The sequence below is a fragment of the Leptosomus discolor genome, chromosome Z, assembly GCF_034619465.1.
Source record: "Leptosomus discolor isolate bLepDis1 chromosome Z, bLepDis1.hap2, whole genome shotgun sequence".
NCBI lineage: Eukaryota > Metazoa > Chordata > Aves > Leptosomiformes > Leptosomidae > Leptosomus > Leptosomus discolor.
The window spans coordinates 66,607,322-66,634,879 of record NC_141419.1 but is presented as its reverse complement, the minus strand read 5'-3'; the positions used below and the strand labels follow the sequence as shown (position 1 = coordinate 66,634,879).

The 27,558-nt window shown below is 41.6% G+C and overlaps 1 protein-coding gene across 4 annotated transcripts in view; it reads right to left on the bottom strand.

Moving 5' to 3' along the window:
* The window catches only part of IQGAP2 (IQ motif containing GTPase activating protein 2), a 106,752-nt gene extending 79,842 nt beyond the window's left edge, over positions 1-26,910 (bottom strand). For all 4 annotated transcript variants that reach the window (XM_086478989.1, XM_086478990.1, XM_086478991.1 and 1 more), the window contains exon 1: positions 26,869-26,910. The gene's annotated coding sequence lies outside the window, so the exon portion shown is untranslated. The remainder of the gene's footprint in view (positions 1-26,868) is intronic.
* Positions 26,911-27,558: the final 648 nt, after the last annotated feature.

Here is a 27,558-nt window from a genome sequence, read left to right as displayed (position 1 = left end):
TATTATTGTAGCAACTTAGATTAGTAGTACGTACACTTAGCAGAACATGCATAAGGCTGCTCAACAGCCCTGCAGTTACTCAATTTCAGATCTACAGATCTTGTCACAATGAAGATCCAGTCTAAGCATTGGAACAGTTTCAGCTCTGTTCAACATGTGTGAGTTTGCATTGCCAGAGTTTTCAGAGAGGAAACCATACAGATCAAGGGAAAGCAGAGTGTTTACTGACACTCAAAAGTATGTAGAAATATTGAAGTAATGTGGATGCAACTCCCAGTCAGGACTTTAAATAAATGACTGAGAACAAGAATGCATTGCAATCCATTTTAGTTTTGCAGAAATTGTATCAAGTAGTTCAGTGCTTTGTTCTCCTAATGCCTAACACACTTGATTTATGGATCTCTTTGGGTTTTTTACACCTATTTAAAACAACGCACAGTGGACTTCTCTTGGGCAGTGCAATTCCGACCTCTGAAGAAGTTACCTGCATTGGGATGAACAACATCCCATGCTCAATGGTCTTTAGTTACAGGCTGGCAGAAAAGTAATCTTTTCTGATGGTACCTGTTACATCAGTGTGTAAATGGGAAATGCCACTCCAGAAGTGGAGGCAGTCAAATAATGAACTCTTCCCCTTAAGTTACAGGTCTAAGATGTGATCTGGGTTAGGGATAGTCAAAGGGCAAAGACCTCTTTCAGACACAGTTTTAAATTATAATGAATTTGAGTTCAATGCTATATTTAATGGTCTTACCAGGAACATCTGTTTGTATTCTGGTTGCAATAATCAGGAGCAGCAGAGCATACTGCTCTAAGAGGCAGAGACAGCACTATATAACACAGGGAAATGAAGTGCACAAGCTGAACATGTAGACTTATCTTGCTTAGTGCTGTGCTTAATACAGGTGGGTTAGTTTACATGCCAGTTTTTATTCACTGTTTAGTTTTTAATACAGAACACAGAGATGAAGTAATAAGAAACATGCTGCTCAGTTCACATATCTTGGGGATGCACTGTATACTGTATTTCCAGGCCAGGGTCAGACATCTGAAAGCATGATGGTTAGTAACAAATGAAATTCCACATACATTCCCAAAGGTGCGGAATTCAAGTTGATATATCTGCCAGCAACAAGGGAGGAACAAAAGGAGAAAGAAAAAAAAAAGCTTATAAGATGGTTTATTTTGCTACCAAATATTAACTGTTGGCATCTTTTGCCTTTGCCATTTTATAAGTGAAAAGACTTCAGTCCCAGTCTTACCCAATGCAGGTTCACAGCATTTCACCTGCTTGTGCCAGGCGCTGGCCAGGAGCCCCATCTGCTGTGTGTCAGGGTTAGACCACCCTGAGCCACTACAGCAAAGGAATCCTGGGGATGGCAAGTTTCTCCTCAGGGCAGCCCTTCCCTGGGTCCCACCAAGAACGCAAGCGCCATCAGCAAACTTTTTTTTTGGCCCATGTGGCAGGGTGGGGAAGGGGACACAAAGAAATATCTCATGTCAATATATTAGACATTTGCATCTGAAATTATGTCAACCCACTCTATTGCAGCTAAGGCCATCATTTCAGGGTTGCTTTAAGGTACAAATAGATGGCCACTGGACAAGTTAACATGCTTCCCCACTTCCCTTCCTATTTCTCTACTGCTCATTCTTACTTGTACTTCCCCTCCACTTTTTTGGCCACACCAGTGCCCGAGGGGCTGTGGGAAGAGTGGGACCAGGGAACTGATGTTGCTGAGAACTAATGTAACACCAAGAGACACATTATGTTAGTGCTTGACCAGATCAATTCCCTGGTCTGACACAGCTTGGCTGAGTGAACTACTGCTGGCACAAGACAGACAGCAGAATAGGATTACCCACCCTGATGTCATCTGCAAACACTGTTCAAGGAACACTGAAGCTTTTCTTTATGCCTTTTGCACTACCTCTATATTTAATAAAAGCACACACAATCATACTGATTTAAAAAAATTGAGATATGCATCTGATATGCAGCTATTTCCTTTTTGTTCTTGTCAGCCCAAGTTCTAAATAGCTTTTGGTTTGTACGTGGGATATTACATGGTCCAAATTACATCATTTTCTGGCAATCATGGTAGGCCTACCCCATGAGTCACTTTCCAAAATGAGGGGAGAGCCACACTAGGGAAGAATGCACGATTCAAAGGTTTCTACTGTTCTAGTGGACAGCAGCATCCATGCAAGTTCAGTCACTGCTTAGTACAGAAAAGCAGCTAAAAATCTTACAATTGACTTAATTGGAAAGCAGCATCTTAGAGAAGTAAACAGGCAGATACAATCGTACAGTCCCAAAAACTGGAGCTGCATGATCATGTGCTTGCATGTACTGGTTTATTAATGGTGGATGCATAGCAGGTATGCAAGCACACATTGAGCTGCAAGTTACTTTACCTGCATTTGCCAGCAGAGAGTTTCCACAGCTGTAAGCAGCAGTGTCACTAACCCTGTGCATAAGGCAGGGCACAGAACTATAACAAGCCTTCTCTCCTCAACCCTGACCAACCCTTCAATTAATCAATCTGAGGAATAGATGGAAAGAGACCCAAAAGACTATGGAAACAATTTCTCATTACAGACTGTCTTGAGGAATAATGCTAATTATCACAGAAGTATTTCCAGTTCTTCACCAAATGCAGACACTTATCCATCCCAAGAAGAATGTTTCCTCTTTAGTCACTAATTGGATCTTGTTTGTAAAGCCAATCTTTGTTTCAAAGTCTGACACAATTTGGAAACCAGGGTACTACGCGGGCAGAAGATTAAAATGCCTCTCCACAGCTGACTAAGACACTAGAAACATTGTCCATACATAAAAGAACTGGGCACATTAACATACGTTATTCTCCTTTTTGCTTTTATTTTGTAGCTTAGGTAAGATCTGACACTAACTCTTTTCAAGTTATATTGAAAGCATCTGATTTTGTGCAACTACAGAGTCTCATTTAAAGTATTTACTAACCAGGAAGGCTAACTGCACACTGAATCAGTCACTTTAAATACTAAGCTATGCAAATGATGGATTTATTAACTGCTTGAGTTTGGGAAGTTTAAGAGACAGCTACTCCAAGAAAGAATGAGCACTGCTCATTGAAGGCAGTGGTGCAAACAGGAGCAAGGCACAAGTTTGCTGTACTAATGTCTCCCCGCTTCAGGCTCAAACCACTATTTCTCCCCTCCCAAATAATGGGGATACCTGAAGACACCAGAAATGCTGTACACATGAAGTGAATTCAGTCACATCTCCTTCATGTGACACCAAAACCTCAGACTTTTCCCAGAAGTTGCTACTTCTGCTCATTAAGTAATAATGACTGCTTAAAATTAACCACAATTTTGATTATTTATATCCAATTTATGTACTTTGCACGTTTCTGCTTTTCATGATGTTAAACCAACAATTACCATTAAACAAGCCGCCCTCATGTTACAGTATTGTATAGTGCACTATACTTTCTTTTAAGTCATCTGCTACTTCACCTTTCTGACCTCTAGCCAAGAAGAGGCCAAACCCACGCCGTATTCTTTCAACTCTAGCAGGAAGCATACCATCCTGAAATATTTTGGGCTCCAGTCATGGAGCACACTGATTTCCCAGACAGTCAGTGCTAGATCAGTATTCAGACATGTGTACCAGATCCCCTCCATGTGCCAAGGAAATCCTCAGCAGAATAAGGGTATGGAGCAAAGCTGGTGCTAAGACAGCTCTGCCCTGTCCCATCTCCACCCTACTCTGAATTAGTCCACACTAGTCACTGAGAAATCATCCAGATGATCTCAACCTTTCCCCTCTACTGCAAGTGTGCTTCTGACAGCAGAAAAGCAGCAGAGGGGCTCCATTATCTGTGCCTTTAGACCTACATACAAGAGAAAACTCGCATGTGCTAAGCTGTACATCAACTTCAGTACCACTCTGCAGAAGTGCAAAGCTGCCAGGTCACAACAGGACCAGCAGCCCAACATCCCCCATGGGCTATTAATACCACTTCACATTTAGTCGCTGAAAGCACAGAAATCTTCATCATGCTTTGTTTTCTGTATCATGTTCAACTATCAATAAAACTGTTCAGTTCCACCTCTTGGTTTTTACTACATTTGTGGAATGGTACATTAGTAGTACATTTTTTTTTTAAAACAAAACACTCACAAGGAAGTCTCCCCAAGCTAAGCTGTTCTATATTTAGATGCTTTAAAGCTCTGGTTTTGAACATTAGGAAAAATTTATTCCATCAAACCATGATGGTGCATTTTCATGGAGAGGTGGAACAAGCCTTTTAACAAAAGTGTAAATGAGAATTTCTGAATATTAATTATTTTAATGTCAGGAAACCCTACTGGTTGAAGCAAAATGCTTCAAGACAGCCGAATTTAGGGTTTGTTTTCTATCTGCTTTTCTAAAATGGAAGAAAACTGCCTGTGGCTACACCCTAATACACTAAAATTGCATGGTGACCTACAAGCAGTTTAAGATAGACCTTAACTTCTCAAAAAGGTGGAGAAACGCATCATCTCTGGACTGTGAAGGTGGTAGAAGATGAGAGAAGAGCATGGCTCTCAAAAGAGTGAAGGAAAGGCTTTGTCTAATTCCTGTGCTCATGGAATCTGTGCAGCAATCCCTCCTGCTGTTACTACGCAGATCAGGTCTTTGATTAAAGAGCAATTTCCTCACAGGTTGCATGCTGGCTGGAGAAAGAACAGTAACCAATGCCCACCTGGCTAAATCAAGTCTAATCAGTCAAATTTGTCATACCTATATGCAAGTAAAAACAAGAGGAAATCACTGTATTTCTGATGAAAACCTGGAGATCTAGAAAAGCTAGTCAACAGTATTATTTTGGGTTTTGTCACCCAGAATAGAGTGTTGCCCAGTTTTGTATGTACTATTTACACTCAAAGGCCAGTACTCAAGTCAGACCACTGGACTAGACAGGTCTCTTGTCTGTCAAATACTTACAAAAGCACTTTTTGTCTGACTACATCTGAAATTGCTACTTTTAGGACCAGCTTCTCATCTACTTATGCTAGCAAGTATTTTAATTTTATATTCTTCTTCAGCCACTCTCAAAGAAGGGTTTGTCATCATGATTAAGTGTATTGGGCTCTTGGTACCCAAAGGTGAAAGTCAATTGCACACTTTACAGAGCAAATCCAATCCCATGCATCAGAACGAGGCAGCTACACCATCAGAAGACTCAAAAAAAATAGTTTAAGACAATTCCAGTCCTGTATCTAAAAGGTTTCCTTCTGAATGGGACACGTTTGTGTTAATGCCAAACTGTTACAAAAACCAGCTTGAATATCAGAAACTTGCCAGAGAATATAAATTGGAGCGACAGTCACACAGGCTGGACAACAGATCCCATAGCTCTATACTTTGCTCCCTAGAGCACAAAGATGTGCAAATATGCTTACTAATTAGTCTCAAAAGCCATTGAGTCTCAATTTCTCAGAACTTAGAGCAGTATTTTTAAAACATGTCATTTTCCTGAACTACCTGCTTCACAGGATCAACTCATAGACCTACGGACAATTTGTGGATGCAGGCATAACCAGAGCTTGAAGAAATGCAGCAGGTTTGAACTTCGGTTCTGAGTACCATTAGCCTTAAATTTAATGTACAACAATTCAGGCTTCTTTGCGCACAAACAGTGTTGGACACTATTCAAACAGCTGTTAGAGTGCAGTCATTTATTCCAGCAGTTGCACTCCAAGTAATCACAGGTGTGTGCAGATGGTGCACAAGAAAAATCAGCGTTCCCAAGGACCAAAGCCTCAAAGTTACTTGGTTGTTTCCAAAGGCATTGAAGCATAGCATTTAGAGCCATGTCAGGCTGAAATTCAATCAATACTTTTTTTTATAAGTGTGTCTAGACTTTTTTCTTAGCATTTACATGGAATGTACAAATGACTAGGAGGGACTAGTGTAATTATACTTAGGAGAGTTGAGCTGCTGCTCCATTTTTTTGGCTAGTGCAACAGATGTGAACTCCTCAGCTCTGTGGAGAAAAAAGTCTGTCACCAAATTATAGGGCATTACCCCAACATCTTAAAGATTTACATGCCTGTCCTTTGTTGAAGAGGTCAGTGTTTTTCATTAGGATATATATTCACAAGTCAGGTATTTCCCCTAATTTGAATACTTGTTCTATGTATGCTTGCTGTTAGCACCTCCTCCACAAACCTAGGCATTGCCACAAGTCTGAGGACAGTGGTACTGATAATGTTCTGAAAATGCTTTACTCCACTTTCAAGGCAGAAATGGCCAGAGCCAGCTAAGCTGTTGTGCAGCTCAAGGTAAGTTTACACTCTTGCCTAGATTCTTAGCCTGGTATTTATGGAGCATATTTGGATTATTAACAACTAAGTAGCACCACACACACAGCATCTAAGTTGGCCACCTGGACACAGCAAGTTAGATGCTACAGCTGTGTAACACTTCCATCTTTAGCATTGAGGACTAGTACGGAAAGGTTATGTGTCCCTGTCACTACCCCTTCAAGTAACAAGTACACTGATCTGCAAAGGCTGCTTTCTAATAAAATGGCTCAGCACTACCACTGAACAAGCTCTTTTTATGCTTAAGCTGTATTTAAAACTTTTTTTTTTTGTAACTAAGTGGTATTTAGTTGCATCCTGGATAGGAATAATTTTAAAACATGAATTATTTTCTTAAGTACCCAAAGCTATTGCTTTGGAATCATTTAAGACTGAAAAGGAGAATACAAGCAGGCTTTTTTGCTTCCTTTCAAAGACCCAACACAACCACTTCATGATAAATTTTCATCTGTTCAGTAGTGCTTGCACAGGGGTCTTCTCTAATACTTCAGAGGAAATGAGTCTCAAACAGAAAAGAGCTTGGTAACTGCCTCTAACCAAGTGTGGTTACTGAACCAAACTAAAGCAGCTAAGCCTAACCCATTCTGATCCAGAATAGGCTACTGCAACTGCTGAGATTCCTCCAGATCTCCACAAGTGCCCTGACAGAAGCAGCAATAATTTCAATAACTTTAAACAAGTGATTAGTACCTAGGGAGCAACTTTGGCATCCAGCAGAAAACTATTTTCATAAAGTTTCATTATTGCTTTTCCACATATTATAAGCAGCCTTTGACTTACTACTGTCATTTCTAGCACTGTTCTCCACTGTACCTCAGAGCTTCCCAGTAACAGGGAAGCAAACTTCTTTCATTATATAACACTTATGAGTAAGAACAGTTAGACCATGAATACTAGGATTTATTTACACACTTCCTACTTAATTATGACTTAATTACTTAATTGTTTTATCAGCAAGTCAGTGATGGGTATGTGGACCTAAGCAAATCTGCACTTATGGGGAGAGTCACATGGCACCACAACCTAGAAATATTGAATACTAATTTGGTTCCTAGACTCAATGAAAGCCACAGCCAGCACTATTTTTCTTCACTGCCCAGTGCACTGACTGTATTGCACCACTCACCATTCCTACACATCAAATACCAAGTGAATTACAATGGCTTCAAAATTAAAGGATAAAAGGCAATCATTGTTTTAATGTCTGGAATTTGTGGGATGAAGATTAACAATGACTAGCATCTGGCTACCATCAAATCACCCTTTGAGGATCAGAGGACACCATTAGCTGAACCAAAAGTATCTGGTGTTTCTACCTTCAAGCACAGCAATTGGAAAATCAGTCATCAGTAAAACTTCCCTTCTGTTTCCCACAGTAGAGCCAAAAGGTGCTGCACAGATTAATAATACACAGAACAGATATAAAGAAGCATTGGAGCAAGAAAGAGCAAAGAGCAGTTGTAATTTGACTCTGGATTTCAATTTCAGGATGACTTCCTAGCTAAAAATAAATTCCAAGTAACTAGCAACAGATCTCTCATACCTCCTCAACAAGGCTACCCTCACTAGTAACGAGGGAAAACAGAATTTCACAAACAGAAGTGACCATCTGAAAGAGGAAGAAAGCTATTCAGGCAAAGGAGGCTTAGGCTGTAGCAGGGATGATTTGCATGAAAAAGAAACCTCATGCAAACAGACTACACTAAGGTGTAGACAAATGCTTATTAACAAATAAATCAAATTGCTAGATGACTTATTCTGACAAATTTTGCACCTATTAAGCCCCAGTCTGAACATCAACTGAGAATCAGATGCAGATATGTTTTCCATGTCATTACGCTTGTTATCATGTAAAAAGTGGCATTCTTGAGTTGACAGCATGCAGTTATAGGGTAGGATAGCTTAAAAGGACAAATATTGCACAATGATTCCTTTCAAGCACAGCATATTGGCAAATCTCCATCCCTTGCAAACAAGAAGTTTGACCTGGGGCAATGAATTTTCCTAGAATTTAAGATCTCATTAAAAGATATAATTACTGTTTCTCATTACAGCAAAAAGCTTAAAATGTGAAGGGAACATAACTTAAAAGTATCACCAAATTTCTGAGCACTCAAACAGGCTGCTACAGTGCTTCAGTCGTCATTCACTGTCTTTACAAAACTAGCGATATGGTACTGATTCTGTACAGTTTTGTTCCTGACATTCAGGATAAAGAAACACCCATATCTGTTTGAGACAAAGCACGAAGCACCAGTAAATGGTGGGAGGTTTGATTGTCAGCTATAAATAGGCAGCAAGTCTCTTAACCATCCCAAAAGCAACGGCTGAGGAAGATGTAATAGTGGGAAGAACTGGTCTGGATGTAAGAAAGAGTAGTAAGAAGTGAGCCAGAAAAACTCTGCTTTCTTAAACCGAAAAAAGGAGTCAGAAGAGGAGTTATAAAAATTTAGGAGGTTTGGACTTCTCGGGTTTTGGTTGTTTTTTCTCTTCCCCTCCAAGAAATAGGAAGACACTACTAGACTTCATCTAGGGTTGGGAACAAGACCTGTTGAAAAATACAAGCTCTCGCCCGCAGAGCTACCTTTCTTCCTGATGATGAGGCATGCTTCTCAAAAAGATGCTTCCCTGAGCAAACTTTCGTTTTCATGCTTACCATTGACTAGCAAGCAGCTTTTAAAATATTGCTCAGATTACCCAGTCAAGGAGTTCTAGCTTGCTTTAGATCAGGCATACCAATCTGAAGCATATGGGAAAGACAGCAGCAAGTGAAAGCCTTTGAAGTAGGGATTCAGCAGGTAATGCTGTGCTTACAGGGGAGCAGAACTGCATCAGTTAGTAAATGTCAAGTGAGAAAGCTCCTGGATTTTAGGATTTATTAGAAAATGAAAGCACAGAAAAATAGAAACAGCATAAAGAAATGCTCAATATTCTTGCACAGATTTTATTTCTGCTTCTTAGTGTTACGAGTAACTGGTGTAATCAGAATAAATGGTATAATCCTGTGTTTTACTCAGGAAGCATTGCTCAGGTTTGCACAAGATACATCTGCAATAAACCAAGCTAAGTTTTCTCCAAAGTAAAAAGTCAAAAACCACAGGACAAGAATTGTAACATAAGTTTCACATTCACTTCTCAGAGACGACAAATAGCAAGTCAGGAGCGGATTCAAAGTTAAGCAGGAGGCAATGAGTGATCCTGAACAGCTGACCCAGGGAATACATCACATGAGGTTTTGGCTGAATTTTCTTTTCAGACAATTCACAAGGCATAGATTTTACCAGGACAGCACAAAATACTGGCCAAGCAGACTCCATTCATCCCAAGAATAAGCCAAGTTTTGATGTCTCCTTGGGTTTTGTCATTTCTCCCCATTCCCAGACTACTTCATTGGTTTAACGGCTTTTTAACTGTGCTTCTATAAACAGCACAAGTCTTAGTCTTTCAAGTGCTATTTTGATAAATGTTTTGTTTGTTCACTTTGAGCATCTTGGCTATTCAATCCTTGACTATAAGCATAATGCACATTTTCAAAACAAAAAACACTGACAGAAAACACATTCACATTAAGTATATTAACACTGTGTTTTTAACTGTCAAAATTATTACAGCAAATTACTATTTGATTGTCGGGTACCTTGGTTATAGCAAGTGTTTAAACTTAACATGTTCAGAAGTTGTTTAATCTAGGTATCAGTCACTATCAGGTCTTATGGAAGCTAGAGACCACTGCCAAGGATAGGGAGATCTTGTTCCCCTCTCTGTAGCTAAGTCCCCTAACAAGTATATAGCTATTATCTCTGACAATCACATAGCTAGCATAAATGTGTATATAGTTAAAGCACGTCCAGGCTACTTTAAACGAGCAAGGAACACAGTGTGCTTTAGCAACTCATTATTAGATGCAAATCATTGTTTACAGCGTGAGTAGACAAAGTTTACAGCTCAACATTTGGATGGAGCAGAACAAAGATCTTCTTATCCCTACAGAAGAGAGCACTCATTAGCCCTTTTTCTGGGGGAGAAGCAATGTTTGAACTGTACCAAGTCAGAATTTCCAAAATTGCAAAGATTTTTAAAAAATGAAGACTAATATTGCTGCTCATAGCATTACACAAAATATTCCCACCCCAGCTGCTAAACTGAGAGAGGGTTCCAGTAAAGCTCTGTTCCGGCAGCCACCAGAAGCCTACCATGGGGCAAGCCTGCTTTACCTGATGGTCCTCCAGGCTGCCATCTCCCTACATAGCTTGTTATCCCCTGAGTCTTTATCCATCCCTTTCATGGCAGGTCCAACCAGATGAAGGATGACAAGTCTCATCACACTAAACACCAACCCCTTCTGCCCACTCAACAGCACAGCATTGCACTCTTGTCTATCCAATTCCACCTGCCTTTTTAAGGCAGGAGAGGAGCAATCTATTTTCATCCTGATGAAGCTTCTCTCCGTATCAAAAAAGCCATCCTCAGGCCCTCATCCCCTCCCTCACTGCTTTTGCAGCTTTCTGGACTGCTTGACTGTGATCTTTTTGTGACAGGCTCTTGGGAGAGGCTTGCAGAGTTTGCCAGAGCTGTTCCTCTGCTCCCTGCGTGTGCCACCCCTACCCTGCCACACCATCAGCCCACAGAAGTTTGCCTCTGCTCTTCATCTATTTCCTTTCCTTCAAGCTTGCACTTCAGTTTGTCTGACAATATCCTGGTCTAATTTCTGCCATAAAGACCAAGAAAACTCAGGAACAGGCTTTATCAGCAGTGGCTAGGAAACTGCAACCTCCTACTCTGTCCCCAGCCCCCAGACCCAGGCTGATGGAACAGAAGCTCCTGGTCAAGACTTACACACAGAAGAGCTCTTCAACTTTCTCTTACCTCCTTCACTGTTGACAAAACCATTTGGTTGCAATCTCAGAGGGAACATCTGAACATCTTTCACCTGTTTCTGTTACCAATTCACATCCTGTCTAAGTATTGCTATTTCCTTCTCCAAATCTCATGCTTTGACACCCACAATGGCAGCAGTAAGTCATCTGCACTGCACAGTGTTCAAAAATTTTCATTCTCCACCTGCCTAGCAGAAAGCCATGTGTGTTACAGCAGTGCCACACTTGATGTGCAATGTCTTTTACAGATACTGAGACAGGATATTCACTGTATTCATCCCTAATCTATTCAAATAGGTCACACAAAATTCAGTGTTGCGCACACCACTGCCAGACAGGGTATCTGGAATACCATATTTTCTCAAGTACTGTGGAAAAGCATGATAAAGCCAGACCTTGACCAATGTGACTACCTATAAAAAAGCAGATTTAATCAATGCAATAACTATGTCAATTTCTGAACCTTTAGCCCTTCTGATGTGTAGATTTATATGTTCAGTTGTAATACTGTGTTAGTGAAACATTTTTTTAATATGAGACTTAATGGGAGTAAGTCTTTACTTAATGTAAGTAAAGAAGTGGCAGAAAAAGAGATTGTGAAATATTTCAGCAGGTAGCTTCAGGTCTATATTAGAAATATTTTAGTACCTCCAACACATGGCCAGGGGTAACGACTTGCCAGCTGTAATTCTTCCACACCAGAACAGAGCTGCTGCTGACTTTAACAGGGCAGGCACAGAGATGAACATGTAAAGAATTAAGCATAAGAGATTGCATTTCTTAAGTTTTAGAAAAAAACTATTAATGGGCTCCTTAGTGACTTGGGTGTTTCTTTACCATTCACATCACGGAAAACCGTCAAGTCTGCTGAATACACGAACAAGTCAAGCAGAACAAAGCTATTGGTCCCCTCTCACGTATCCCAGCGCTTTCTCAAGGCAAGAGGAATAACAGGTCGGCTTCACTACAAAGCACCTAGTGAGTGTTTCACACACAGTTGTGCTCAGCAAAGTGGCAGGAGTCCATCTTTGACTGGATCCCGTGCAGGTATGCCAAGTTTATAATTGAAAACACTTCTTCCAGTCTCCAACCTTGAAAATCCACTATGGGACTCAAGCTATTTCACCTATTATTTCCAACTGTTAAAAACCCCACTTCTGCAGACCAAGTAACAAATCTTTAATCTGTCTTGACAGGTTTACATCAATTAATAGACTGTAGTTAGAAATCATACCTCTAGAAAAACCCAGTGCAGTTCACTTGTAGCACCATAAGCCCATGTAGCTAACAGAAGTAAATTACAAAGGCTCATTTTCTGTCATCAGCTCAAGCACTTTTGACCTTTAAAACATGACCTCTACTATTTAAGTCAGGACTGCACTTTTAACTCATTAAGGCACTCTCTAGGACATACTATGTCAGGGTACTTCATCACAATTTCTGAATGCATGCCTTGAGAGAAACTTTCCAATAGATGATGCAGCAGGAGAAAAAATGCCTGAGGTTATTCAATTTTTTGGCTCCTTGATCAGACTCCTCGGAGTAATACGGTCATCATGAAAACATTCCGCAACACTGACTCAATAGTATTTCAACGTTTAAATGTCAGAAGTGGATGAAAGCAGTATTGTGCAAAAGCTCTAACAACTGTTATTTTAGAAAGTGCTTTATCAGACATTACCAAAGATCTACTTCTAAACAAAGAAGTTTTCTTGTTTTACTTGCATGCTCTAATGCTCCCCAGACAGAAGTTTTACTAGTAGGCAGCCATGTGAAAGGATTCACTGCTTCAAGGTGATAGCCATTTTACACTAGACACATGCTTATTTTAACAGCAGTACTGAAAAAGCTGAACATCTCATGTTAAATATTTGGACGCCTAGTTCAGCTAACAAATTTGCACATCCTTTTCCCAAATCCTTGCTCAGTCAGTCTTAAGAAGAGCAGATGTTCCTCTCCTGTAGCAGGAGAAAGAAAACCCTTCTGCTATAGATGCTCAAGCAAACCCATCCTACCCCTGCAAGCTGCCTGCCCCATTGTACTGATGCAGATCCCAGCACAATTCTCTGGCCTGAAACAAATGGCTAAAAAAAAGAAAGTGACCAGGAAAGAACTTTGCTCACCTATCTCTTAAAATGAAACTGAGAAGTAGGAGACCTAAAGCCAACAAGAGGAAGTCACTCCTTCAGTGACTTCTTAGCACAGACATCAGCCATGAGCTCAAAATTTTTTTCTTCAAAGAACTGGACTGGTTTTCATGCCTACCAAAAGCACAAGAAACTGTCATGGTATTTAGTTTACAAAAGGTTTTTTTGATCTTACTCTGTCACTCTCTTGGTTAAAAAAAAGAGGGCTATTTTGGTGTACTGTTCCTAAAGCCTTCTGGAAAGCCAGAAAGCTGTTTTCATACAAGTTTTATTTTCAACAATTGCAGGGCAATCAGAAAAAAAGAGAAGGGGGGGAGGGAGTAGTGCCAAAAGGAATTTGGTTTTCCTTGAAAACTCCCAAGTGGTCCCTACACTCTCTCAGTCCTACTCCCCTACCATTCTTGTAAGCAAGAGAAAGATAGAGACTCAGATGAAAACAAGACTTTCTACAGATTTCTTGTGCTTTTTTTGCTGTTGATGAACCATAAGCCTTCGGTATGCTGCAGGCAGAGACAATTTTTAGTAACAGTCTCCTGCTTATTCACATCCTGGTTTACATGAAAGGCCCCACAGCACACTCAGCATCAATTATTAATCTAACCATGTTATCAACGTACTAGCTAAGCAGGATCTTCACAGAAGATACGATTCCTCCAGTGACACCCAGTTCACAGCACAGAAACAGAATAACTGGAGAGTCCTGTGAACTCTGCCCTGAGAAAGTGGCTTCTTTTGCAACACATGTATCTTGACATCAGTATAAGCACTGCATGCATGTTTCATCTTTGAACTTTGATGAAAACTAAGGCATTGATGAATATTCTGCACTGCAGTGTAGGTATCAACATTTTTAGGAAGCCTGTGAAGCAGCAGCAGAGTTCAACCCTACATTTTGACATCTAATGACAAGCTGCAAGAAAGGATAAATCCTTAGAGATGGATGGATCCAATTCTTTCTGCACTAAAACAGAATCCAAACAAAAACTTGATTCAAATAGAATCTTTTGTGAACATACAGATTTTGGCCTTACTCAGAAAGCAAGGCAAACACCATCAGCAGCTTTGCTGACTCCAGGGAACGCTCAGTACATCAGGAGCCCTTTACAGATTTCAGAGGAGGTCTCAATTCAGCAGCTCTAGTCTATTGCCTCTTCCTTGGCATCTCAGGTTATTAAAGGTCAATCTTGTTAAATCATCCAGTAGCACCTGCTTTCCTAGTCTTTTTTTTCCTGCACTGCAATGGACAAGTTCAATCTTTTGTTAGACATCTTTACAAAGGTCTGAAAATGATGTTTAACATGTTTTCCTAAGAAGCAAAATAATGATTGTTGACATTGAAAATACTGTTGCAATCTCAGCAAGTAACCACCACAGCAAATGGGTTAGTCCTTGCCAGTTTCAGTCACTGAAAACTCAAGCAGATGCTGTCTTTCTTACTTACAGTCTTCTCTGACAATAAACAGCTTTTACAAGGACATAAGATGTTAAAAAAATTATCAAGAAGTCTCCCTGTGCTTATGGTTTCTCCTTAACATAATAAGAGTGCATAAGCCCACAAGTATATAACACCTTCTGGAATAAATTCCTGTTTTGAAGTATGTTCTCTGTTATTATTTCTCACCAAGGAAAACAATATGTGCTATTAACCACCATGTGATACCACTCCGACCTTGAGGAAGTGGAGAAAATGTTGAAATTGGAATCACAACAGAAGCATGTTTATTTAGCAGCAACAGATCAAGGTCTCTCCCTAAGGGGACAGAAAGTATCTGCCAGCTTTATAAGCTGAACACAGAAATATGACAATACCATTCAACACTTTATTCTTGCATATATTAAGACTTCAACTAAAGTATAAGCTCTCTCTCTCAAAAAAAAAAAAAGAGAACAGTAGCCATCCCAACATCAAGTATTAAGCTAATCACAAGGTTAAATCAGTGCTCTTAGGGAGGAAAACAAGGGGAAGACGACATGAACAGATGTGAAAATACTGTAAAAGCATGCTATTAAAAACCTGCAAACGCAGAGCTCTTTCAGTGATATCACTACTTTATAAAAAAGACCAACCAAACCAACCACTTTCCCCCTCTCTCCCAACAGCTCATGTTCAACAAAGAAGTGAAGAGTTTTGATTCTATTTTTGAAAGCAGTCAAAAAAACTGTGCCTCAAGCGTGACTGAGTGTATATCAAGTTGACTCTTCCCTATTCTGTAGAAGTTCAACAGAAAAGTGGGAAGCCCTAAAACTCAACTTCAGTCACAAATCCCATTGAACTCTGTTCCAGCAAAGAGAGTGCAGCTGAGACCAAGGGCTGGCACTCCCCCAAACATGCTGCAAAGCAAATCCCACATGACCAAGTCTGTACATCACGTAAATGCAGACACGATTGAGTGAAGTGCACTGCTTTGCTTGGGCCATGGCAAGGGAGGTGATGCAATCTGTAGCTTGGAAGCTGTCAGCAAAGGAAGATGTTCTGGTTTAACACCTACTGATGCCGTATCATTTCATTGCTTTGTTTCTTTAACAGAGAAAAAGGTTTGGCAGAAAGCGTAGATAGATGTTTGATGTAAATCATGCTATTTACCCATCTCAGAGCAGCCTGTTTAACAACTAGGCTTTAGAGAAACACCTGCCACAGAGTAAGACTTACACATTTGATGCTTGGATGCTTTCGTGTAAGACCAGTGTCAGGGTGCCCTGTGGGCAAGCATGGCTGGCATGCAGCAGCATTCTCCATGCACCCACCCAACCTTGCAGCCCAGGAGCAGCAGCCAGGGTCCATACCCTGCATTCAGCGGCCCTCTACAAACTCCTCACACTTTTAAGTCTCCAGTCTGGAGTACTTTGTGCACAGCTCCAGTAAAGCATTCCCCTTTCTCTCCTTGCTCCCACTGCTTCTCCCCGTTTCCCACACTGGGAAACAAACACACCAGTGCCCTGAGTGTAACTATGCCATAGCAGGGCAATTCCTGTGCAGTGAGGGGTGCTTGGCTCTAGGAACCACTGCAGCTTTTATTGCCTTCATGTGCAAATTCCGTCTTTGGCCCTACAACAGGCAGACTGCTAGGGAGCAGAACAATAAAGGTAATGAAAAGCATTGGTTTTAAGGCAATTTAACTCATTACAAGAGCTCCTCTTACACTCTTACTGCACCAAATTTTATAATGCTCCCGTCGGCTTTGATGTTAACCAAGTTTTACAAGTAGTTAATGCACTGTAGATGGCAGAAGAGCTCAAGTTGTCAGACTAGCTTTATCACTTCTCTTGTAGGGCAAATGCACCACCAGTAACCCAAAAGCTTTAACCACCCAGGTGGTAGCAGTAAGAGCCAGGATTAGAATCTGAGCTCTCATCTCTGCTGCCTCACAAAGTGAGTAGGGTACTCCTGCACCGCAGGCATTTATAGCACACCTTTACATATGCAAATCTATTAGCTCTCATCTGAAGGCAGGCTAGCTGTTTGTCCTCTGGGTATCTGGCAAATTTTGCATGCAGTTAGTCATCATCCTGCCAGAATAACTCTATACTTAATGTCACAATAACAACTCGTTTAAGTCTCAATTCAACTCAAATAACAAAAACCTGCAAGATTCTCTCCCCTTCAAGCTGGTAGAGTTGTTACACTTGAAACTAGTGGAGGTCTCCCCTTCCAAGCCAGAAGTGCCTAGCATTTATAGTCATCGGAAGCCATGCAAAATCCTTCCTAGCACTTCAAGCTTGAGAGCAGCTCCATTCACTCAAGAGGATTCATTCATAGCCTTTCCCCTAGACTCAAATTTGTCAGGCTCAAAACCCCTTCACAGTTCTCAGTCTCTACTTCTGAAAACAATTTCAGGCCTTAGTTGTCAAGAATCACGCTAGCATTCCGTAGAAACTGTAGAACAGATTAAGTGTTCAAGGCCATGTCCTACAGTCACTGCAAAAACAGATAGCCACTGTCTCACCTCTTTACTTTGCAGCTAACACAAAGCTAATTCTGAACACATACAATGTGGGACATTTTGAGGTACAATTTCTCTTTTTACAAACAGAAACAGGAAACTCCATGGATTCTTTTCTCCTTTACACATGCACTGGTACATAAGAGGTCCTCTGACCACCTCCTGTGATTTGGAACTGCAAAATAAAAACCTGGGCAAGGAATGGTCTTTGTTTGGGTTTTAAGGAAAATATTCCTTCACACATGCAACTGAGTTAAAGTTGCACTAATTCAAGAATGCATGCCAGTTCCTGAACTCAGTTGAAAAACAGATACATCACTTAGTTTTGACTTGGCTTAAAGAACCTTTTCCCTTGTTGGTGTTAAATCTGGGATTGAAGAGATTATCCTGAAATCTCTCTTCCTGTGCACTATAGAAAGTGCATAAGCAATTGGAAGAAACATGGGCAGCTGGAAAAGAAGCAAATGGTGAAGAACCAAGAGCCATTTTCACAACCCACTTTACCTTGAGTGAGGTAGAAAGAATTTGAGGGTTTTACTTGGCCCCATACAGAGGCCTGCACATGCCTATCTCTACATCTATCAACAAAAATAGTAAAAGCAATTATGGGAGGCTGTCACACTACTAGCTTCAAATGACAGTGACTCCAAAACATCAAGAAGAGGTAGTCTCACAGATAGCCGAGCTCCTGCAAGGTGCATACGTGTTCTTAGCAGCTCTGAAACACTGCTATAGCACACCTCTTAACAGACCTTAATTGAATTTAAATACAGGTGAGTAGAAAGCCGTCTTTCTTGAAACATTGAGACCAACTGTAATCAAAACCACCATACAGTACACCCACTGAGCCACATAACACTGCTACTTAACCAGCTTAGTTATAAGTCTGACCATGTGTTGCTTTAAAATGCATCTTCTCAAGTCCTAACCATCAGCAACTGAGGCCCTCACAGAGGACTGCCACTCATCCTGTGGTGGGGAGCACTGGGGGTTTTGCAATAGCTGTATCTACTAACACAGGATTCACATAGTCTGTAGTGAGAACCATCAACAGCCAGTTTAGCGTTACTCCATACATAAAGACAGGAGGTACAAACTGCCACAGTGCTCCTTTTCCAGTCAGTGAACTATTGAGATATTTGCCCCAAAAGTGGTTTTTAAGGGAATCTAGACATACATCCCTCAGCAGCTGCCTTGTACCACAAAGTGCTTGCCTGTAGTAGCTGGAGGCAAAAGCCAGGTGCAAAGTCAAACCTACATATTCAGTAAGTGTTGATCCCTCCACTCCCTGGGCTGTTTTTCCAATCCAGAACTGAAGGTACAGTGGCATATTTGTTCTGTTGCAAATCTCAACAATTACTCGACCAATCTCCTTTAGGATCTCCAGTCCTAAAGCAGTAGCTAAGCAAGTTGCAGGGACTTGGATTTCCAGCATCCAAAAAGCTATAGCAAAAGCTTCCTGGTCTAGAAGTGTGTTTCTTGTGAACGCTCAATTTCTTATTTCCAGTACAGCGAGATCCTACCAGCACATACCTGTGGGCTCCTCAGCAGCAGCGGAGGTCTACACAAAGTAGTGCTATAAAGGCTACCAGGTAAAACTTGCTGCCCCACCTCTTCTGATCTATGAAGAGCCATTCACATCTCCCCATAGCAGTTTCTACAAGAGCCTGAATAAACAATTCTTCCAAAGATCAACAGTTCTCCAGGACATAGCAGTTGGGACAGAAGGATCTCAGCATGTGAAAAGTACACTGATGCAAGGGAGCTGTTAAAAAGCCAATTCCATCAGCCCAGGTAACTTCCTCCTCTGGTCCAAAGCAAACAGCCACATGGCTGCAGAACAAAGCTTTTTGAATGCTAGTTATAGCACAATGGGGTATGTGCCAGGCAGAATGCACCACTTGCTGGTCAGCTATACCAGCAGCGTGGCATGCAACGATCACAGCCCACAGTCCAGCACGAGTGGCATGGGCATACAGCACACACGCCCTGGCACACATGCCGTGATTTATTCCATCATTAGCACACAGGGAAACAAAGGCCTTGGCCGCTTTAAGAAAAATAGGAGCTACACCCTGACTTACTGAGCAGAGTCCAAACAATGCAGGACCAACCCAAAGGTTAAGAGCAACACTTAAGCCCTTCAACTAAGCAAAGGATAACACAGTGCCCTTCCATCCCACAGTTATTGTCACAGGTTCTTCCCAACAGCAGCTTCATATGAATCCCTTAGGCAAGGTGCAAACCTCAAGTCCCTCTGCTACTTTTAATACCCACAACTGTGTTGCTCCCTGTGCAACTCAGCCTCAAGCTTTCCTTTACCATCCCTCCAGATGTGGGAGTTTTCGTCAATGATGTGCAAGAATCCCCGCCAGCCTCCCCTGATAGCCTGCTTCCCTGTTCCTTGGCGTTCTCCATATGGTACCATAATGACTCAGCTACTACTGATACTTTAGCGAGGCCACCTCAAGTTTCACTTAATATTAGCTAGGAGCTACTCATGGCGCAGAATGAAGCCATTGGTTTGCTCTGACAAGCAGGTAGTCTTATGGGTGGAGTATAAAGTCAAAAAGGCTTTTGAGTTGTACTACAGACAATCCAAGTTGCAAGGGGGAAAGTGAAGGAGAAATGAAAATGCCATGTACTCTCTTGGTGAAACTGAACCTACAAACCACACTAACATGAGGGCATCAGAGGATGAACTAGCTTCAAATTTTCTATTAAAAGAAAATTTTCACAATTCCTTTTACAAAAGGGTGGTGCCTAAATTAAAGGTGGAAATCTTTGGGAAAGAACTTCCTCTAAAGTGACTGTACTGTTAGATTCAGTGCATGCTATGGGATAAGTGCCATATGGTTTAGTCTCCAAAAAACAAAGTTCACATCCATCATTACTCAGCAGCATTATTCTGCAACTATACACACTGAGCAATGACCCATAACATGTGCACAGATTACCTCAACATCTCAGTAAGCAGGTCAATGCATCCTGTACAGAAACTAGCACAAAGGTTTCTCTCTCCTTCAGATCGTACTATTAAGACTTTTCATATGCAAATATCACTATCCAAGCAATTACTGGATTGACTGATATCACTGACGCTTGCATATGAAAACTCTGGGGTATCTACACAAACTATCTGGAACAAAAAACTATTCAACTGAAGCTGGCAGTCTGTCTGCGAGGTAAGTACCCTTGAGGATCAAGATATGAAACAGGGAATATACTTGCTGATCAACATCTCTGTGCTGACTGAGCTACTTCAGGGATGGGAATATCCCATCTAAGTAGGATTCTTCCAAGAATTTAATCTCATGAAGCACCCTAATTTCAGACATTTGGCCTTTATAGAGTTGCTGCCAGCTATGTTCACTGGTGCTTTATTAGGCTTAAGGCAAAGAGGAGAGATGAGCCAAAGTTCATCATCTACAATGTATCAGTAGATTACCACTCCCAGAGGAATGATTTTTGACAAACACATACAAAACAGTTTACCAAGAAGTATCTTAACATTTTCTGCTTATAGTTAGCTAGTTGTACAGCTATATTGCAATTTTATGCATTCTCCTCTAAGCATAAAGATTTAAAGATTTCCTGTAGTCTGAAAGAAACAGACTTTGAGTCCATTTGAGTAGCACTAATTCACTCATGAGCTGCCAGAGCTGCACAGTTGCCACAACTTTTCTTATGAAGAAACACCAGCATGAAACCTGGCAGAATTCACTTCTAGTACGAAGCCTTTATAGGACCCCAGGACCCCCCTAGGAACTGGTGGGCTCCAAAGCAACCCTCCATGGTCCCACAGTCCTGAAAACTGGAGCAACTGGAGCTTTCTATGGCACTATGGTACTGCAGAACCGTTAGCTTTAACTGAAGCCAATTAAGCACTTCAGGGTTTGACCTTTTAAGTATATTAAACTGCATGTACATTTTTACACAGCAGCTTCTAACTTGAGCTCATCAGTGACCAATAACACAAAGCAAGCCGTTGCAAACCAATTTAATACAGAACAATACAATGAAGGAGGCAGGTTTTGGAACCTAAAATTGACTATTTGATTTTCTACTGTGAAGAAATTGGAAAAGAACGAGAATTTATCTTTTCAAAATAAAAAAATTACTTCTCAAAACAATTTTTCTGGACAGTTTTCCTTCACTGTGTCTTCATTATCCTAATATTGAAGCTAAAGCTTCAGTGTTTCATGCAAGTTCCTATCCTATTGAATAGCTGAGTAAGAAAAGTAAAAAGAAATAAAGACAAATTCTGGCAGTTCTGTTTATGAAATTGTAGCATATACTTTGTGAAACAAAGTGTATTCCATTTCATGCAGAGACACACAAAGCTGGTAAAATGAGGCCTCCTGTGGTTCAATTTCAAGCCTAGCATAGGGTGGTATAATTTCCAAGAAGCCAAGAGAAATAGAATCTGCTTAATTATGGATGATTGTAAATCTAGCCAGCCACAACAGATTTACTGTAAACTTGATTTGTGTTACATGCCAAAGCTTCAATCACGGTTTAAAACCCCTCAAATCTGTATTGTGATTTACAGCACAGTAATTGTACATCTGCAAAAAGACAAGCAACACCAAACTCAAGGCAGAATCTAATGTTCTGGGTATTACAGAGATAATCTTTGGAAAGAAAGATGTTTGGGTAAATTTTACCTAATCCAATAAGACATTAGGGCTTGTGACGTAGCTGTTCGTGCCCACCTTAAGCCTTTGTTATTCAACAGAAAAATTTCCCAAGCAATACTGGAAATATATTGTTGTAATACCTGGAGAGTTTCTGTTAGAGGCACCCATAGCTACATTGCTTGAGGCACAAAAATCCTTACTCCTAATTGCTTATTCTGTATTTTACTTTTCTGAGGAGTTCAACGATACTGGATATTATCCATTTTTCTCTCATTTTAAAACATGCAATAAACTTTCCTTAAAGACAAAAGTACAAATCAAGTGACATATATGAGCAACCAAAAACTTCATTTCTCAGATGCGTCATTTTAGAGAGAAAGGGGCCAGCAATCTAAGAGAATGAAATGGTTTTTTCCTCCAATATCAAATATAACACCCTATTCAAACATTAGTGACCTCTGCAGATACTACAAGCCTGCTCATTGTGTTTAAAAAGCAATTTCCTACTCTGTATCCATATAACAGATACTGTGCCTAGCACAGAAGGTATTTGCAGAAGCATCAGCTACCAGCAACAGGATTCTTCTTCCATGTTGAACTTAGAAAGTTTTTATTGAAGCTGGGCTACAGGAAGTAAGTGTGCAAACAGTGGTTGGAAAAGCAGCTGAAAGTACACATTCTTCACCCATTTAATTAACTCTGGCATTTCAAAATGCATAGCTGCTTTAAAATAATATTTTGATTACAAATACTGTGAGAAAAAAACCCTCCTGCCATAGTAGTGCCCCAGCCACGTTCTGCCCCAATCTTTGGCTATTTATCACTTATTTCACTATTTATTACTCTTCAACATGGGCCAAACCACACTGTGTTTGCACAGTGCCTATTAGCTGAAACAGTATTTGCTGTCATTTCAGTAGCTGCCAGCTGAACGGAAAAATTCACCTTGCTTTACCATTTCAGTCTATTTATTGTCATTGGTGTCCTTAGTGTCCCGAATACTAAAAAATCCTCTCCGTGCATTCAGATTTTATAGAAGCAAAACAAGCTTATAACTGTAAACTGAAATCAAATACATCAGAGAGGTGGTTCCCACTCCCAGATTTTGCCCAGGAGGGCGCTGCTAGGAGCAAGCAGGCAGCAGTTGCAGCTCTGGGTAGTTTCACAACCAGCTGCCACACCTGGGGCCAAATACACCAGCCTGCCTCCTTCAACCCAGCCCCACTGCCATAAGCACACAGCTGAGGAAAGGGCCCTGTGCGTCCCATGGGGGCTGTTCTAGCACTGGGGAGTTGGAGCAGCCAGCTGGCACCCCTCCATTCAGCAGCAGCAAAAGCCTCTGTCAGCTGGCACCTCCTGTGAAACTGCACCCCCAGCATGGCTGAAGGGCAGGACCCACCATGTGCTGTTGAGGTAGCCTGTGCCCTACACCCAAGCCTCCCAAGCTTGTGCTGGTCTTGTTTCACCGTGGTTTGAATTATGACCCTGTTGCTTCCTCTGAGGCTGCTATCTTGCCTTCCGGAGTCCCCAGTTTTGTTCAGGCTCTGTTGTGGCAAAGAAAATGCTATAACCATGCAAGTACAGGACAGAGACTGTAAGTCAACAAGTTTCACCCTTAATCAAGTACACAGACAGGGTGATAACTGTGCAGTAAGAAGAGATACAGCATTTTCTCATGTTGCTGGGAAGATTTTCTCATTGCCAGGTTAGGGCTGGAGAGAACATATCTGTGCACCTTTGACATCTCAGCCTGTCCCCGCCACTGACCCGACCCCCCTGGACAGCATTACTGTCCTCCTGAGGAAGCAGGGCTAGGGGCTACAGAGCTATGAGACACAGGCGCTTGTACTTGTTTCTACAAGTTTTTTTGGTACATGTTCATTGCTCGGTTGTTTTCACATTAGTAAGAGTCTGTCTCATGGTGCAACTGAATTATCCCAACAGTCCTCTGTGACTTGAGAATTTTTCCTCACCCTCTTTTCCTCCACAGCAGCTTTGTCCACACCAGAGCTCTCCCAGAGCCTTCAGCACCCTCACCATCACCACCCTTTCCTCCCAAACAAGCACTGGTGTTGGTGTGCTGAGGCATTGGAGGCAGACATCCAGCATCTTTGGGCTGTCACATCAGCTCCACCTGTGACAACCCAACCCCTTGACAGGGGAAGCAGCAGGCTTCTTACACCACAGTACTCATACCCACCTCATGCAGTAGCAAGCACTGGCCATGAACATCACCAGTAAATTCCAATTTTGCCAATGGAGATCCAGAAATGTTTCCAGGTACTTAACAGCCCTGGGAGTGACTGTTCTGGCTACAAAGTCCCATCATCTGCTGGCAGAGCTAAAGGATTGTTTCTTCTAGAAAACTGCTAGTGGCATGAACCCGTATGAAAATAAATACAAGGAAGAAGAGCAGGTTACTCATAGCAGGTGCTAATTTAAGTCACTAATTTTAAAAATAACTTCACATTTCCTTATGAAATATCAAGGCATATGCTCCAAACAAACTACAGGACTTGAGTTCAAAGTGATAAGTAGCTCCGGGAAGGATGAAAAAGCCAGGGAGATAAATTAGTAATAACAGTAATAGAAAAGAAACGTTGGATTTGGAGACTCATTGTTCTTCCTATCTTGCTAGAAGCCAACAGGTAAGCAAGCTGCAACAAACCAAGGAGAAACCTTGAGTAAAATCAAGGCTTAACTCACTGAGGTTTCCTGAGATGGTGGAGCTCATCCAGCCTCTCAGCAAGTGAGGTAGAGACCTGCTCCCTCCCCTCTCTCAAGTGTGCAGCTACACGCCATCCCCTTCCTCTTGCCAGCATCAATTCTCCTCTGACCCCACGATCAGGCCAGTCAGCTCTCTAAACCACTAAAAAACTAACTCAGCAAAAGAGCTGCAAATTTCCTGCCAGCATAGCGGGCTGACTCAGCTGACCAAGGGCAATCTCTTGCAACTGCATGACCGAGGCTACAGGAGTGCGTGGAGCAGGACAGGACTCTCTGACAGCAGTTAAGACCCTTGCTACCTTAAATATGTGAACAGGGAACCACTCTGCAGTGTAAAGAGGAAGAAAGAGTAAAGGAGGCAAAGTTTGCTAAGGCAAATGGGACAGCATATTGAAGAGGGAGTAAGAATGGCTGATTTTTATAACAACACCCCTAGGACAAGATGCTCCATGATTGCTAAATGGGTAATCATCAGTGCCATGCAGTGATGGCAAGGGGAACAGTGCAGAAACAAAGCCCAGGGCCCTGTTTTACAGTTGATTCCTGACTAAAGTATGCTGGGTTACACCATTCTAAAGATCCTACGGTTTGTAATTGCACTGAGGTTTTCCGTCTTGCACTAGTAATCATCAGAATTTAAGTTTCCATTTCTCTACAGGAATTCCCAGGAAAGTTATCCGACTAACTTAGGACTAAGAACACCATCATCAACAAATGCGGAGCAGAAGCAAGACAGTTACCAGTGGTGCCCAGGGCAATAAATTGAGTACAATATGCATCTTTGAAAAATTCTGACCAGACTGAATATAAAAAATATGCTTTTATACAAAATAGCAGCACTTCAAAGCTACTCCAAAAGCACAAGGATATTGCACCTTGTTTCCTTGCTCAGTAATTATGAAAATATTGTTGAATATTTGTTCTGAGAATGAAGTGCGCATAGCATGGTACGTTTGCACAAAGGTGATGAAATCTCTGTGCACTTGCATATCAGTACTTCATCACAGGCTGTTGATTTGAGATGACCAATGGTTTAGAGAAACTAAAGGAAAAGCAGAGTTCAGATCATCTTATTGTCCTGCCTGTGCTTACCGCTGAAACACCAAGATGATATGGATCATTGACCCAGTGAGAGCCCAGGTGATTTTCTGCCATCTTAGCAACCTGAGTTGCTCCACAAGCGCTAGTACCAAGAAGCATGACTGTGCAGCCAGGAACGAAAGATTTTCCCTAGTCACACAAGTCTGACTCAGCTTCTTGTCAAACCACAGCCTTAGGTTTTAGTACCCAGCCCCTACTTTCATTGAAGATAGTCACCACAGTAACTCTGAGGAGATTGTCTTGATTATTTCTAAATCACAGAATGGTAGGGGTTGGAAGGGACCTCGAAAGATCATCTAGTCCAACCCCCCTACCAGAGCAGGACCACCTAGAGCAGGTCACACAGGAACAAGTCCAGGCAGGTTTTGAATGTCTCCAGAGAAGGAGCCTCCACAACCTCTCTGGGCAGCCTCTTCCAGTGCTCTGTCACCCTCACAGTGAAAAACTTTTTCTTTATGTTAATGTGGAACCTCCCATGCTCCAGCTTGCACCTGTTGCCCCTTGTCCTGTCATTGGCCATGACCAAGAAGAGCCCAGCTCCATTCTCCTCACACTTGCCCTTTACGCATTTACAAACATCGATGAGGTCACCCCTCAGTCTCCTCTTCTCCAAGCTAAAGAGACCCAGCTCCCTCAGCCTTTCATCAGAAGGGAGATGTTCCACCCCTTTCATCATCTCTGTGGCTCTGTGCTGGACTCTTTCAAGCAGTTCCGTGTCCTTCTTGAACTGAGGGGCCCAGAACTGGACACACTATTCCAGATGGGGTCTCACCAGGGCAGAGCAGAGGGGGAGGAGAACCTCTCTCCATCTACTGACCACACCCGTTCCCATACACCCCAGGATGCCATTGGCCGCCTTGGCCACGAGGGCACATAAATCCTTCTTTAAATTAGGCTTTTGACATCAGGCATTAGTTTCCCATACTGTAAATAAAATAGAATACCATAAAATCCTAACGTTAAGTTAATCCAAGTAATTCAAGAAGTTGAATTAAAAGTTACAATGCTCAAGAACACAACAGGCCTGAATTTCTGTATTTAAAGGCCAGGTATAAGTGTGTTTTCATTTACTTACCTTTTTGCTTCTTCTAAGTGGCACAGATACTCATAAGCAATGTTCTGACGCCTCCTCTCATCCATTTCCTCCGCTGAAAGCCTTTCATCGTCCACAATAGCTGCAAACAGAAACCCATATCAAGTTACACACGAGTCAGGGGTGATTCTTAGACCGATTTCACCGAGAACCTAGGCAAATTACTGCAGAAGAGAAATTAAAATAATTGCCCCTCCTCCTCAAAAGAAGCCTTTTACAGCATGTTACACAAAGATACTTAGATCACTAAGAAGTTGCTATTTTCTGTACAGTGAGTTCCTCGATTTTCACTTGTGCAAAACCAAGCATGTATTGCTCTTCGTCCATTGCCTGGTTTGGGGGCAGGATGGAGCACTCAGATGCATGGGGCTGAAGCTGGAGCCAGTAGAGTTTCAGCTTACACATCCTTCAGCTTACACATCCTCAGAGGAGTTTGAGGATCTTCATGTGAAATCTCAAAGCAAGCAGTGTGCTAAGCATAGCCTCAGCAGTTGAGTTGAGGACAACAACGCAGTGCAAATATATCTCAAGGGCATCTTGGGAACCAGCTGCAGCTTCAGGAACCTGTAAGACTGCAACAGACTGAGATGCCTCCCACTGATGTGGGTGATAAGGGCTGTAATCAAATGAACAAGCTGTGGTATTCACACCCCTACTTACTGCTGCAACCAC